The 16,858-nt window shown below is 32.9% G+C and overlaps 1 long non-coding RNA gene across 1 annotated transcript; it reads right to left on the bottom strand.

Moving 5' to 3' along the window:
* Positions 1-3,111: 3,111 nt before the first annotated feature.
* Positions 3,112-16,370, bottom strand: LOC143075949 (uncharacterized). The gene is made up of 6 exons (XR_012978479.1): positions 15,164-16,370; positions 12,942-13,125; positions 10,833-11,111; positions 9,102-9,407; positions 6,485-6,616; positions 3,112-4,877 (listed from the first exon to the last, which is right to left on the bottom strand). It is a non-coding gene; the product is annotated as an uncharacterized LOC143075949 (long non-coding RNA).
* Between the last annotated feature and the right edge of the window lie 488 nt (positions 16,371-16,858).

The raw sequence follows: 16,858 nt of genomic DNA, 5'->3' as shown, positions 1-16,858 counted from the left end.
AATCATATTTGTTTTAGTCAGTTTCCATGCTACCTTGTACGGTTAGACATGATACAGCGATGCATTATTGATTGTTTGTTGCTTAATATCCAGTGGCAAATATTTCATGTATGTTTAGGACTATGATATAGTAATGACATGAAGTTGTTTGCTAATATACTATAGTATAACTTCCATAGTTCATTGACAATCATATTTGTTTTAGTCAGTTTCCATGCTACCTTCTATGGTTTGACATGATACAGCGATGCATTATTAATAGTTGGCTGTTTAACATCCAGTGGCAAATATTTCATGTATGTTTAGGACTATATATGATATAGTAATGACATAAGGTTGTTTGCTAGTATAATAGTATAACTTCCATAGTTCATTGACAATCATATTTGTTTTAGTCAGTTTTCATACAACCTTCTTTGGTTTGACATGATAACAGCGATGAATAATTAATTGTTGGCTGCTGAACATCCAGTGGCAAATATTTCATGTATGTTTAGGACTATATAAGAGATAGTATAATGACATAAGGTTGTTTGCTAGTATAATAGTATAACGTCCATAGTTCATTGACAATCATATTTGTTTTAGTCAGTTTCCATGCTACCTTGTAAGGTTTGACATGATACAGTGATGAATTATTGGTTGTTTGTTGCTTAACATCCAGTGGCAAGTATTTCATGTATGTTTTGGACTATGGTTTCTACGTTTTATTTTGCGTACAACTGTTTGTCTTGTCGTTGTTATCTTTGTTTATCATGGCATTAATTTCCAAATTGTTTTGACTTATAATAAACCCTTTGGTACCGTCAGCCTTTCGTGAGAAATTCTATAATTGCCAATCTATTAGGTAGACTTGACACCACGAATTATTGCAACTTAAAACAATATCAATCACGTATGTTCTGTAACAAAACTTTTGTTCAGAAACTCAGGTAAAAGTCTGAGTCAACATTTTCACGCAATTAAAAAAACATATTTATCGAAAGGGAGCTGCATAAACAGTCAGGGGTACTACTCAAACAAATGATTTCATTATCACCTATTTCAGTGATTTTTTCAGTGATTTTGGTGTTTCCTTTCATCTTCAAATGCTTATTTCATTGATTTTTCATATTTGCACAAACTTTTTTATAATTTTCCTACATAAATCAACTATCCCTTTATTTTTGGATATCAATCAACCAGTTCGCATTAGTGCGCTAAAGCGTACCCTAAGGAATTGTTCTGTAATAAAATATTCATTAACTACTCTAACTATCAGACAAAGGTCAACAATATTAGGTGACCTGATTATATTTATAGTTACAATGATAAACTCCAAGGTTATGTCCTGATCTACAAATTATTCCAGTTTTTGCTTAATCAAATAAACTGTAATAAAAAAACTGACAGGCTTATCAAGCAAAAGACAATTTCTGCATGTACCACCTGTAGAAATGCAGTTTCACAATAACTTTGAGCCCGACTTTATTTGTTGATAAAAGATGTTTTATGTGAATGATGTGAATGATGTGACCTACTGAATTCGACTTATTCCTGGGATTAAAACGTGAGTAATACGTCGGGTGCCACATGTGAAGCAGAATTTGCTTACCTTCTGGAGCACCTGCAGGTTTTGTTTGTATTCGCGCTTCTCATTATTTAGTTGTCAATGTTGTGTACTGATTCGTGTACTGTTGTTTGTCTGTTTGACATTTCTTTTTTTTTAGCAATGGTGTTATCAGCTTGTTTTCTAATAATGCATTTGAATTTACCTTTGAAAGTATCTTTCTTTAGTGACGTCGATGTTTGAAATCTTTAATGAGCAGTCAGGGGCGTTACTTAAACAAGTTATTTTTTTTAATTACTTATGTAAGTAATTTTTTATTTTAAATACAACAAAATTACTTAATATAGTTATTTTAATTTTCAATAGAAACATAGACTAAATGTAGTTTTCATGATTTTAAACTACATTTTATATCATAAAATAAAGAATTTATCAAATTTGAGAGGAGTATAGAGATGAAGGGTTACTTTGAAAATAATAACAAAAATATTACTTGAATAAGTTATTTTAAACATTTTTGAAAAAAATAGCAATTACACTTATCTAAGGCACATATGTAATTGATTTAGGTTACAAATTATAAATAACTTCAGGTCTTAATTAATTCACAAGCATCTATCTATTTATATCAGTCTACCTTCAAGATTTTAGAGGAAAATGATAATTTAATAGTCCCAAGAGACCAATCTTTGACCAGAAGCGTCGGTATGAAAGATAAGTGCGTCGGAAAGTTAATTAGTGTTTCTGAAGAATTAGTTTTTATATATCAAGGGAAAAATAACCAGATAACTGTGAAAATTATTTAAAGCTAGTAAAATCTGTATTCTTGGACACCTATAAAAATAATATTCAGAAAAATAACTTATATAAGTTATATTTAAATAAGCCTCGTTTTCAACATTACTTGTATAGGTAATTTTAATTGTTACTTGTTTAAGTAATGCCCACAAAACAGGTTCAAACAACATTTATTTAAAAAGTCTTGTACCAAGTCAGAAAAAGGCCATTTGTTGTCTTCGTTTTTGTGTGTGTTTCATTGTAGTTTGATTTGTTGATGCACTTATATAATAAGTGTTTCTGTTGTTTCGTTGTTTTCCTCCTATAGTTGATATATTTCCACCGGTTTTTGTTTGTTACCCGGATTTATTTTCTTACAATCGATTAATGACTTTCGAACAGTGGCATACTACTGTTGCCTTTATTTATGAAGTACAAAAATAGAAATTAGTGTCCAGAACATCGTGATTCCTAACGACCGAGTACATTCTTTGCCCTTTGATTGAGTAACTTCTTGCATTGTTTAGTGTGATTCAAATATTGTTGAATATTTGTTTGATTTTGTGATCTTATCGACTCTTGTGTCAGGGTTTAACACTTTTTCAATACTTATTTTTAATCTATTTTCTTTTTTGTATGTTTTGTTATGAAAATTAGAATTTGAGATTTCGAAACAGTTTAAGTTCGTCGCATATTTTTGTGCCTGACCCACGCCAAATGATTTGTTGTACTTTTTACCTAATTGTTGTTTTTATTTTGAAGAATTTAGCTTAAATAATAAAATTAACGGTACCAATTTTCTTGCACCAGATGCGCATTTCGACAATACATGTCTCTTCAGTGATGCTCGTGGCCAAAATATTTGAAATCCAAAGCTTATATAAAAGATGAAGAGCTATAATCCAAAAGGTCCAAAAAGTATAGCCAAATCCGTGAAAGGAATCAGAGCTTTGCATGAGGGAGATACATTCCTTAATTTATAATCATTTCTAATATTTTGTAACAGCAAATTTTAATAACACAAAAAATCCGTATTTTCATGCCAGTACCGAAGTACTGGCTACTGGGCTAGTGATACCCTCGGGGACTAATAGTCCACCAGCAGAGGCATCGACATGTAGATCACAGATTTATTGTATCTGATTACTTTATTCATAACTATTAGACACTCGGGACATTTAGAGCTTGAAATTTGTATAGACACTTATTTTTTGTTGAAAATTGCATATAAAGTTCCCTATATATTTCATATCGTTAAAATGCCTTTCACTTTTAAAATTCCATCTGAATAACATGTGATGTATGCAACCCGTTTAATAAAAAACGTTGTGCAAACTTATCATCTCTTAATTGTTGACAGATCTTAATATTTCGATAAGTTCTGCGGGTAATAACAGACTCAACAATTCGTTAATAGGATCTACAAATGTCTCTCTGTCCATGTACACATCATCTTCATCACTATGATATGACGATGAGACACCACAACCAGCATCTTCATTATTATCATCATTCGACGTAATGCCAGGTTCCTTGCCTATCAATTGGAAGATATTTGTATAATCGTCCCTTTTTCCATATGCAATATTAGGTAGTGAAATGTTAATCAAGCGTGTGTTATTTTGCTTTTGCAATGTATTCAACCCGCTTGTCGCCATTTGTAGAATACCGTCGAGAATCGGTTGAGAACCAGCTTTGATGTTACAAACAACAATTGCAATACATTCAGTTCTCCCTAAGTATGATGCAAAATCTATCGCTGAATGTCCCTCCATGTTTCTTATTTGCAACATAGAAAACTTATTCTCACAAAAGTGTTGAATATACAACTTGTATTTTTCTTTTACGGAATAAATTGCAACTATATGATGAAATAATGTATTTTGGTATATGTCAACTTTGCAGTAAAAGATGTCGTATAATCTTGGTAGCTTACGGAAAACTTCAAAGTCAGTACCTATTTTTGTCAGACCATCTAGTAAAAGATCAATATGGTCAAATGTAATATCTTCACATTGCTGTACCATATCTACAAAAATATCCATTGTTTCATCATCTATCTCTTTTCCTAACTTTTCAATGTATTCTCCGATGTGAAAGGCATCACGCCTATCAAATTTCATTCGTTCAATAAATGCCCTTGCCATTGTAAAAGCATTTTCCTCATGTCGCACTTGGTCAATGATGTCGAAACTACAGATTTTCAAAAAACACTCTTTACACTCTTTTGCAAATAAATTAATGATTGATTTTTTTACAACTTGGTTTTTCGGCTCGTACGTTAAATTTTCCGTTTTTTTTAAGAAGTGTGGAACTAGCTTCATCTCTAAAAATTTTCTTTCTAATATAACTGAACCATCTTCATCAGGATTAATAGCCTTAACTATTTCACGCAAAATATTTGAATCTTCTTGTTCTAAGGGAAACGAACCTCGAAGTGCAGTGTAAACAAGGACGGAATATAACAGTTCTGTCTTCCTGCACTTTTTTTCACCAAGTCGCATGCCATCTATAACTCTGTAAGTTTCATCATAATCACTACCACTCCCTCCTAAATATATAAGAAAACAGTTTACAAAGATATAAATATGTGATTGAATAATTTACGTTATATGTGGCAGCCTAGCCATTTGCTTAAAAGACAATGTCTCCCCTGCATAAGAAAAAAATGGATTAAAGGATGTTTGCTACTCTGTTTTAAAATAAGTTTTGTAAAGGACTATTATGACTTGATAAAATATAAATAAAGAAACAATAAAAGCAGAAAAAAATGGAGGGTCCGTGTGCTTGTTTTCGAGATAATAGCCATATAAAATTTGGCGGGAAATAATTCTCTGTAGAATTTTCATACATTTAACATTGACCCATTTTGGTTCAATAACTATGAAAAAGTAACAAGGATTTTATAAAATTTTGAAATATGGCTTTTTGAACATTATGTAATGAAATTATGAAAAAAAAGTAGAATTTAGTTGGCAAATGTTTTAAATACCAATACATTGATAAAACAAGGATTCCGAAAATCTGGCCAAAAAATCAAGAAATGGAGAAGCAAACATCCTTAATCAGCACTTCATGTTCAATCAAATCACTTCCGTTTTCAAATAGTAGCCTAATCAACAGTGAATTCCATTCCAAAACTTAATAGGTTAGATAGATATAGGAAGATGTGGTGTGAGTGCCAATGAGACAACTCTCCATACAAATAACAATTTAAAAAGTAAACCATTATAGGTTAAAGTACGGCCTTCAACACGGAGCCTTAGCTCACACCGAACAACAAGCTATAAAGGGCCCCAAAATTACTAGTGTAAAACCATTCAAACGGGAAAACCAACGGTCTAATCTATATAAACAAAACGAGAAACGAGAAACACGTATAAATTACATAAACAAACGACAACTACTGTACATCAGATTCCTGACTTAGGACAGGTGCAAACATTTGCAGCGGGATTAAACGTTTTAATGGATCCAAACCTTCTCCCTTTTTCTGAAACAATAGCATAACATCACAACAAAGAAAAACATACGATAAAATATCAATTGGCAGACTTAACTCAATCAAAAAACGTATGATTAAACAATGAACGAATAAATTTGATCTGCGATATCTGAATACAAATGCACAGTTAGTTAAATATTAGAGACAAACATTCATGAGCAAAAAGCTAACAAACAAATTAGATGTATATTTTCGTAAAAAGGGGTTTAACACTTCTACTTCAGATGAACTAAACTAAAAGTCACTTCAGGTTATTTGTTAGAGGTAAATTTTCTCTGATTAACAAATATAAAGTTTCTTTGAACTTTTGATTGAATTTAGTGATTAATTGTAACTTCAGGTTAAGAAAAAATCATTTCTGGTTAATGTGATAGATAACCTCACACTGATTTTGTAAATGTATGGGTCTGTATGTGCAAAATACTATTCTTCACCAACGTTCTTATTAAATGTCATTTGTCTGTTAACTCATTTAAAAAACCCTTTGCCTTTATCATGCACCTCAACATGATCTTGTTGATCAAAAAACAATTACCACAGAACCTTCTTTTAAGGGGAACTAACTCTTATATGAGTCCCAAGATAACTTGGTTAAACATTATTTTAAGCACCGACAGGCTAGAAAAAGGTAAATAAAGTAGTTTTATACTGACCAAACTTGAGAACTGAAGGCCGATTACAAGAGGCTGTTCCAAAATCATTAGATGCACAACTGACATATGAGCCCGCATCTGACAGCTGGAAATTGGTTACAGTCAGAGAAGGGTTTTGTGTAGAAGACAAATCTAAAAGATAAAATTTACTAGGTAGAGTATGTGCAGGGGGCAAAAATTCATCACGTGCACACTATTCATATTTGTGCAATTTTATAGGTTTAGATTATTGATTTAAAATAAGGAGACGCAACATCGTTGCCAACGAAATAACTATCCACCAGATACCGAAAGTTAAGGATATCGGCAACTTTAGGCCACCGTACGACCTTGGCGAATGAACAAACTATATACCGCATACCGAATTGTTAGCTATAGCAGGACCCGGCAAGATAAAATGTGAAACAACGCAAACGATAAGATTGTCAGATTTATAAAAACCACAAAAATCAATAATGAAAGACAACAACCAACAATCTCTGCTGAATTACATGTTCTTAACTTCGAGAATGTGCAATTGTAGACATGGGGTCGAACTGTGCGAGAAATGTTCGTTTTGTAGCTTGTAAAGCCCGAACTGATTAACTGTCTTTGTTAGTTTAACTTCCTGTGGCAAACATTACATACATATAACGAAAAGGGAAAAGGAAAAAATGAAGAAAAAAAAGCTTTTATTACAATATTACAATGGATACCAACAGTTTTAGTCTGGAATTCCACAAAGGGGGATTGGGGGGGGGGGGGGGGGGTGGTAAACTGGGTCAAAAGAATTTTTGCATTGAAAAAGTTGAGAAAGAGGGACAAAAGATACCAGAGGGGCAGTCAAACTCATAAATCGAAAACAAACTGACAACACCATGGCTGAAAATGTAAAAATACAAACAGGCAAACAATAGTAGACATGACACAACATAGAACACCAATAAGAATATGCAACACGAACCCCACCAAAAACTAGGGGTAATCGCAGGTGCTCCGGAAGGGTAAGCAGACATGTGGCACCCGTCGTGCTGCTCAACAGTTATTATTTCATCAATTGAAAATGGTTATTAAGAAACAGTCACATTGCGTTTTAGACGCGAGGACAAGATGACACTCTCGAAAAAAATGTGATCGATTTTATAGTGCGTTTTTACAGCATACAAACACATTTTAAAAGCACTCGTCTTACTGTCAGACGTAGTACCACTATAAGATCAAACTAAATTATCCCGTAAAAGAGTTTCTATTCAATACCGTATTAAGGTCTATGAATTCTCTTTTTATAGGTACAGGCTATGAATGAATTAACCTAATTTGATTTCTATAATTGTGAACATAAACGGTCCCCACTCTTTGGATACTCATATATTGGAATTTCACATATTTCATGCCACCGTTTTTGACATCTTATCACTAAATCCATTGGATGTTCGCTGCTTTGTAAAATTTGTTTACATGATTATTTTATCACTAAAATGGGATCTTCCCGAGCTTTTAATCAAATACGAGTACTCGTAATCCGGTACTTTAGGGGTTTTAAGTCTCTTTGTTATTTTATTTTCTGTATGATGTGTGATGAGCTTTACACAGCTAATGTTTATAGTTTGTTTCAATCTTTTGATTTTACAACAATGTCCGGGTAATTGGAAGTTATAGGTATTCGCAAGCATATATTTTCAGCCTTATTCTGCATGTTCTCTTTGTGGCTGTCCCAAGTAAAGTGCTTGTCATTCAGTTCTTGTCGTGTATTCAGATTTGTTTTTCGTTTTGTGCATAAATCAGGCCGTTGAACTTTTCGTTTAAATCATTTTACATTTTAAATGTCCGGCTCTTTTGTAGCTTGATATACGATATGGGTTTGTTGATTGGTGAAGACCGTATCATGATTTATATTATGGCTTCCTTTTGCGTCATTTGGTCAGTGATGGAAAGTTTCTCATTGGCAATCATTCCACGTCTTTTAACTTTTATGTTTTTCAGAATTTCCAAATTAATGAAAGGCACATCTACCTGATGTTGTTTTACTGTTTTCTTCTTTTGACAAACACATTCTTAATCTAAATAAAACAGTTTTAGTTGAAGAAAATCATTTAAATTATGCTAATGTTGAAAAAGGTATAACTGAATTGTACTAATTTATGATTTTTTTTTTAACCAAAACAATCAGTAAATTTGTTAGCATTATCATAAAGATAATTATGATTAAATCAATGATACTAAAATAAGAAAGCTCGAGGGCATGCACCACCAGGGATATCAATGAGTTTACAGTCTGACGGCGAATAAAGTGGAATAGGTGTTCCTGAGTCATGTGAGTTATTGTAAGTGTTCATCCCATGATGAATTCATCCCGTTATGTTTTGAAAATAGATCTGAACTTGCCATAGTCGATATGTCCAAATTTTCTGCTACAATTTATACAGCAGAGGTCTGACGTGTTAGCTGTTTCTACGCGCAACATATAACCTGCATTAACAGAATTGTGTGGCAACGATTTACCTGTACAGATGTATAATGGCAAAAGAAATCGTCCATTCAGTGACATAAAGCATATCGAACGTTTGTTAAATTTGAAGGATCATATGTCTTTAAGATATGCATTAAAACATCGATTTACTTAAAAACATATACCAACCTCCATTTAATATCAAAGTTGCAGATTTACTAGTGCCTTTGCCGGAAGCATTTGTCGCATGACAAATGTATGTTCCAGCATCATTTTTTGTAACATGATCAATTGTCAACGAGGGTGATGTAGTGGTAAATGTTCTGCCATGATATCCATTTTCATCTCTTGTTATTTTCTCACTGCTATTATTAGAAAATTTCTCCCAGTAAACATCAGTTACACAGGACACCGATTCAATTCTACACTGTATTACCACCTGGTCGCCACATGGTTTCGTATAGTAACTTTGTAGTATCTGCACTTTAGGTACACCTGGAAATAGGTAAAATCACAAAAATACTTAACTCCAAAAATATAACTGATATAAGAGGGAAATCACTGGTACATAAAGTAATGAAGACGATTCAGTATGGTATATATATATATATATATGTGTATAGTGTCTAAAAATAGCAACAATCAACATTCAATCTATCTAGGTGTGGATCAGGTTGTAGATAAACTGATGCAGTTACTAAATTAAATTATATAAGTGTCTAAGAATGTAACTTTAACACACTAATGAGTGTTATAAAATTAGTTGTTATATTTTATATATTATTCACGCAATATTTCGCTAAGTTGTTTAGCGAATTATTGCGTGAATAATATATAAAATATAACAACTAATTTAATAACACTCATTAGTGTGTTAAAGTTACATTCTTAGACACTGATATCTATATATATATAAAACTCGTCTAAACATCAACCCAACAATGTTGGTTGTAAATTTGCTTTCGCAAATTTTTGTTCTTCCCTCGCCTGGATTCGAACCCATGCTACTAAGATATCGTGACACCAAATCGCCTGCACTGTAGCCGTCCCGCTAGACCACACGACTACCTGGGCTTCACAAAAATAAAGCTTACGGTGGCCGTGTGTTACCTTTCCTCGTCAGTTTTAATCTAGCGGCGTACTACGGTACATGATATTTAAGGCATGGAGATGTTATTGTAACAGATCAGCTCAATTATCTATAGTAAAGGATCCTACAAATTAATGCAAGATACAGTCACAAAAAATAATTATATTAAGAAGTACGTCTGAGTGAGTGACAACTCTACAACAGATTTATCAATCGGATCACCAGAAATGATGGTGATACATGGCTGTGTACATTATGTATATACCACTCGTCTTAACATCAACCCAACAATGTTGGCTACGTATACAGTGCAGGCTCTTTGGTGTCACGATATCTTAGTAGCATGGGTTCGAATCCCGGCGAGGGAAGAACAAAAAATTTGCGAAAGCAAATTTACAGATCTAACATTGTTGGGTTGATGTTTACACAGCCATGTATCACCATCATGGATAAATATGTTGTAGAGTTGTCACTGACTCAGACGTACTTATATATATATATATATATATATCTCGTCTAAACATCAACCCAACAATGTTTTATCTGTAAATTTGCTTTTGCAAATTTTTAAAATTTTTATTTATTTTTTTTTAATTTTTTGTTCCCTCGCCGAAATTCGAACCCATGCTACTGATATATCGTGACACCAAATCGCCTGCACTGTAGCCGTCACGCTAGACCACGCGACCACCTGGGCATCACTATATATATATATATAATATATATATATATCAGTAATCACTGGACAGGTTTGATTTGAAAAGAAATTCAAGGCGTGGAAAATATATTTTGTTAAATACTTATGTACGTGAGAACTGAAGAAGCCTTACCGGAAGATATTTCAACAGCGTTTGACGAACAACAAACATTTGAATCTACATCTGCTGTTTGAGGGCTCGTTACAGTCTGAGAAGTAGTTTGTGTAGAACCACCACTTTCCTTTTCATCACAACCGCTTATATTACTAGATCTTTGAGTTCCACGATTTGGAGAGAACCGCTTGTTAGTTGATGCAGCAGAGGGATTTCCAGTGACGGTATACTCCCGGGTCAAATTGTTTCCGTGGATGACATTTTGTTCAGCAGGACTAATAGTCACATCTGGAGAACCTAGGAAAAGGTTGATTACAAAATATTTTTTTACATAATTATAGTCACATAGTCACACTAGTTGTATCCCATCCCATAAAGTTCGACACAAACACCTAGGCTCATCATGTTCAGATGCTTTTATTAGATCTTGTATGTCGATACTAGCAGTTTCTCTGCGCTATAATATGAATTTATTCAATGAATATAAGTCATGCAGCTTCCAAACATCTTTAATCCTTGATATCATCTATTAGCTAACCACATCATTGGTGTTCACGAAGTAAGTTCACCTTTAACAAGTAAGATGTTTTATGTAAACCCTGATCGGATCAAATTTAAAAAAATAAACTCCGATAAGAAAGTGACATTATTGTTAATTAGCAAAGACTAATAAGCTCAAGGTAAAAATAATGTGTTTGATTATATATATTTGATGAGATTTTACAAGTTTGTTCAAAATACTACTTTGATATCGTCAGCCGGAAAAGCAGACAATCGTTAGCGATTCATCTTCGAGTTAATTTTACGCTCTCAGATTGGTCATTTCAAAATTTCACGAGGCTCGTAACTTTGCTTTTTGGACGTCTCATAAAAGTTGTAATTAATGAATGATAAATACTCTTCCTTTACCAATATTCTTAGTGTTTAATCTACTAAAAAGTCCTCAATCAAATTTAATTGGTTCCTCTTACTGCATTATGTTGACGTTGTACACAAAAAGTACTAAATCAGAACAATCTTATATGAAGGCGCCTATCATATCACCAGTGATTAATTAATTGTAACAATGATTTGGCATAGTTGTATAAGTGGGTTTAATAACATATTTCTCTAAAAATGATGCCCCCCTTTGATAATTTTATAGAATGAAAAAAGATCTTTCATGAAATAATAATGAATCAACAGAATTCTGAATGTGGTCATTCTAATACTCTTTTTTTTACTAAAACAGTTATTGGCATGACACGGGTAATGTTCTTCTCATATATTCTATGATAGTATTATACTAAACCCTAACGGGAGGGATTGTGCCTGATATTCATATGATGAAGACATAATCTTTCAATCAGTTTAATTGAGGTCTGGAGCTGGCATTTCAGTTAACTGCTAGTAGTCTGTTGTTATTTATGTATTATTGTCATTTTATTTATTTTCTTTTCTTACATCTTTTGACATCGGACTCGGACTTCTCTTGAACTGAATTTTAATGTGCGTATTGTTATGCGTTTACTTTTCTACGTTGGCTAGAGGTATAGGGGGAGGGTTGAGATCTCATGAACATGTTTAACCCCGCCGCAATTTTGCGCCTGTCCCAAGTCAGGAGCCTCTGGCCTTTGTTAGTCTTGTATGATTTTTAATTTTAGTTTCTTGTGTATAATTCGGAGTTTAGTATGACGTCCATTATCACTGTACTAGTATACATATTTTTAGGGGCCAGCTGAAGGACACCTACGGGTGCGGGAATTCTCGCTACATTTAAAACCCATTGGTGGCCTTCGGCTGTTGTCTGCTCTATGGTCGGGTTGTTGTTGCTTTGACACATTCCCCATTTCCTTTCTCAATTTTACACTAAATCACTGGTATTTGAATGTAGTTGTTATTTGTAATTTCAAATCTAGTCTCGTCAAATTAAGAAAATAAATGTCGAATCAGAAATCAAACATAAGTGCAAGAACTTTTTTCTTCAATTGCGGATCATTCAGACAAATCTCTCAGTTTAGGAATATATTTATTTTTGCTGTTTGGTTAATTAGTTATGAGGTGTTGAGATATATTAGTCAGTGTGCCAGGAGTATATGAATAAGTTATATATTTGTTTTGCACGAAATAATTTTAATATTAAAATACCTGTTGTACATTTGTTTTTTCCCATCGTTATTTTGTCTACAGTATCACAATTTTGAGTTGACTGTTGCCTTTCTGCAGCATTTAAACGTCTTTTGATACTACAAAGCATACTTTCAATCCTTTTATCACGGCTTCCAATTTTTGATTTCATTCTTTTAATTACTTTCATTATCTTTGTGGTATTCTAAAAAAATACGACACTATTCATATACCAATATATTTGTATATAATTGCTAGGATTTCATCGTATATCCCTTAAATACAACTCTTCTGATATCTAAACGATAGCTTTGCTTAATTTTATCGACTTAAAAAAATACATCACCACCTTTATTCGACTAACAATAAGTTATCATTCATATTATTTCAAATAAATATAAATGAAATTTATGACTTCTAATAATGCATGAAAGGTCAATTATGCATAACACGGTACAATTACAAACCTAAGCCTAGATAGTAGTTGTTTTTGGTCCCTCTAATAAGGGCAAAAGGTTTGCCGTCAAAAGGCATCGGATGTTTTATATCCTTATGTCTGGTTGCTGTCTCTTTAATACAATCTTCGTTTCAGTTCTCAAATTGATCAATAACTAATTTTGAGAAGCATGATATGTAAAAAATTCTTTTACGCAAAAAATCTATGCAATAGTTTTCAAAGGTACCAGGATTATAATTTAGTACGCCAGACGCGCGTTTTGTCTACATAAGACTCATCAGTGACGCTCATATCAAAATATTTATAAAGCCAAACAAGTTAAAAGTTGAAGAGTATTGAAGGTCCAAAATTTCCAAAAAGTTGTGCCAAATACGGCTAAGGTAAATTGATCTTTTATTGTTAACTACAAAAAACATTTTCATCATCTAATGTCACCTTTTGTTTCAGAACAAAATACTTTGACATTTTTATAATAAAACATCGTTAATTTTAGTATATTTTTAATTTGACTCTATTTCAAATAATATTTACAGTTAAACGACTTTTCGTACGCTTCATAATGCTATAAAATTTGACAAAAAGAAGTTTCTTGTTTTCAAAATTCAAATAGGGAACATTCTTTATATAATTAAATCAATAAACCAACATAAAGAAGACTGTCAGGTGAAAAATGTTAGTGTTTTGTTTATTATAGATGAAATCACATATGGCCGTTCCAATGGACGAATCATATCTCGTCGTAACCTCTTAAAAGTCAACTTACGAATAGCCGATGGAAATGGCGTTATTTGGGATAATGATGCCTGATAAGCCAATCAAGATTTTCGTATCACTTATTCGTATCACACATACGATAAATATCTATTCATGCACGAATGTTTGTTGATGGGGTTCATCAGTTTTTTCTCGTTTATCTTTCTTTATATAGATTATACCGTCGGTTGTCCTGCTTGAATGGCTTTATACTAGTCATTTTTGGGGACCTTTATACCTTGCTCTTTGGCGTGAGTCAAGATTCCGTGTTTGAGACCGTACCTTGACCTATAATTGTTTACTTTCACAAATTGTGACTTAGATGGAGAGATGTCTCATTGTCATCTTAAAATAAAAGATAACCGGTCACAACCATTAGGGATAAAGTAAAATTACAAAAATACTGAACTCAGAGGAAAATCAAATCGGAAAGTCTCTAATCACATGGCAAAATCAAATGACAAAATAGAGTTATCATTTATACAGAGTTCGTTCGTTTCGATTCTGATATCAATGAGCTATTGCATGGGAAAGTTTACTATTTTTGGCTTTCGAACTTTTTTTCATCAGAGCGCCACTGCTTAGTCTTGTGTGGACGAAGCGCGTCTGGCGTTTTTAATTTTAAACCTGGCAGCTTTGGTAGCTATTATTCGTGTTTCTCTTTCCTATATGTTCTCCCATTTATTTGTATGGTAGTCCTATCATGTAATGTTGTCATGTTAATGTTATATTTAACATTGCCATAAGAAAGGGAGGTTTGGCATGCCACAAAAAATTACATTTTTTTTTATCAAAATGTCCTGTACCAAGTCAGGAAAATGACCATTGTTATATTATAGTTCGTTTCTGTGTGTGTTACATTTTAATGTTGTGTTTCTGTTGTGTCGTAGTTCTCCTCTTATATTTGATGGGTTTCCCTCAGTTTTAGTTTGTAGCGTGGATTTGTTTTTTTTTCTCAATCGATTTATGAATTTTGAACAGCAGTATAATACTGTTGCATTTATTTACTACCATGTTCATTTTAAGAACTCACCTCATCATTGTTACCTTTCCATCGTAAAATTTCTAGTACTGCGTTGGTGTACTCAACTGGTAATAGTGTCCTTTTCTTCAACTGCCTAATTTTATCAAGTATTTCTTTTGAATATTCTTCACTGATGCATTTAGCCAAATATTCAGTTGCGGTCGAAATATCTCCCCACATAGTAGAAAAATGGCAATCATCATAGTCATTTTCGTGTGTACAGTGGGATATTTCATTCCTTGATTTTCGTATGACCGTCAAATATCGATTTTTTTGCGGATCCAGCGTTAAACAGTTGTTTAAAAGCGAAATTATCAATGTTAGATCGATGTCTTTCAGCTCAATATTCGGATTAGCCTTAAATTGACAATGGCAGCATTTTTTAGCAAATTTTTTACAATTTTGCCCATTACTTACAAATAGCATCTTGAACTGCAAATCTCGAATGATTTGCTGTCTAGGAAGATCGAAACACATGCAGCATCCATCTCTCCGATTATGGTGTAGATGGTAGATCAAGGTTTTATTCTTTTCAATGAATGTCTCAAGGTCTTCGGGCTGAAATTCCTTCTGAAGAAATGTTCTTACCACATTTACCGCAATTTCAGTAAGTAGAAGGAAAATCCGCATAAAGTTCGGAAACATATTTAACCTGTTAAACTAATAAACGAAAGTTGATTAAAAAATTTAGCTATACCAGTATCATAAAGGAAGTAAACAAACACCAAAGGTGAGTTAATAATTTTGTATTAAAGACGCGCTTCTACTCATCAGTAGTGCTCAAATCAAATTAGTTGTAAACGCACCTAAAAAAAAAAGTTAGCAAGAATTAGAAACAAAGTATTCGAAAAGTCTATATGTTCCTTGGGTATAGAAATATATTTGTTTCCAGTAAGTATATACTTTTCTGACCTCTTAAAAGTTTTTAGGTATAATAGATTAATAGAGAACATGTGTGAACCATATTTTAAACAGTAGATCACTGGACGTGTTTAATTTTAAATTACACGTTCAATAGGCATGGCGTATTTAAAAACAATTAAAATAGTGAAGACAGGTTCTAAATATTAAACAAAAAGTAACCTGTAGTAGCCCCCCAGACACCAAATATTGCTTCTATGACTCATATTTCACATTACAACAACTGAAAAATACTCGTTATTAACCGACATTCGGTAAGAAAAAATTGTTAAACAGTATGTAACTGACATAAAACAATATAGAAGAGGCCAGTAAATTCCATATAGTGCTCAAACTTAGCTCGCTGTAGGTCCATATGGAATTATCTGGTCCCATTTACATCGTATAGAGCTACCAAAAAAAAAAACAGATTATCATTGGTCATCTCAACTCGGTTGCTTTTCGCGTTGAGATGGTCAATGATAATCTATAAAAAATAGATGATTTAGTAATATATATCTTTATGAACCTGGTAGTGACCATTTTCTGCACTGATTTTATGTTAAAGCGCCTATAACCATATACTCTAAGAATCAATGTGAAGAATCATATCAGATTACACTCTACCGAAAATGAGATTTTGTTAACGGAAATAACAATTTACCTTTATTTACAATCTCTGGGTCAATGCCAATACTGCAGGTGAAGTTTTTATTTCCAAAGGGTATCCCTAGCCAAGAAATCACTACTTCTGTGTCGACAATAATTATCATTGATAAGGACTTATTTATAAAAACTTTGATT

The sequence above is a fragment of the Mytilus galloprovincialis genome, chromosome 5 (assembly GCF_965363235.1).
Source record: "Mytilus galloprovincialis chromosome 5, xbMytGall1.hap1.1, whole genome shotgun sequence".
Lineage (NCBI taxonomy): Eukaryota > Metazoa > Mollusca > Bivalvia > Mytilida > Mytilidae > Mytilus > Mytilus galloprovincialis.
The sequence above is the reverse complement of the archived record's forward strand: the minus strand, read 5'-3'. Positions and strand labels throughout refer to the sequence as shown.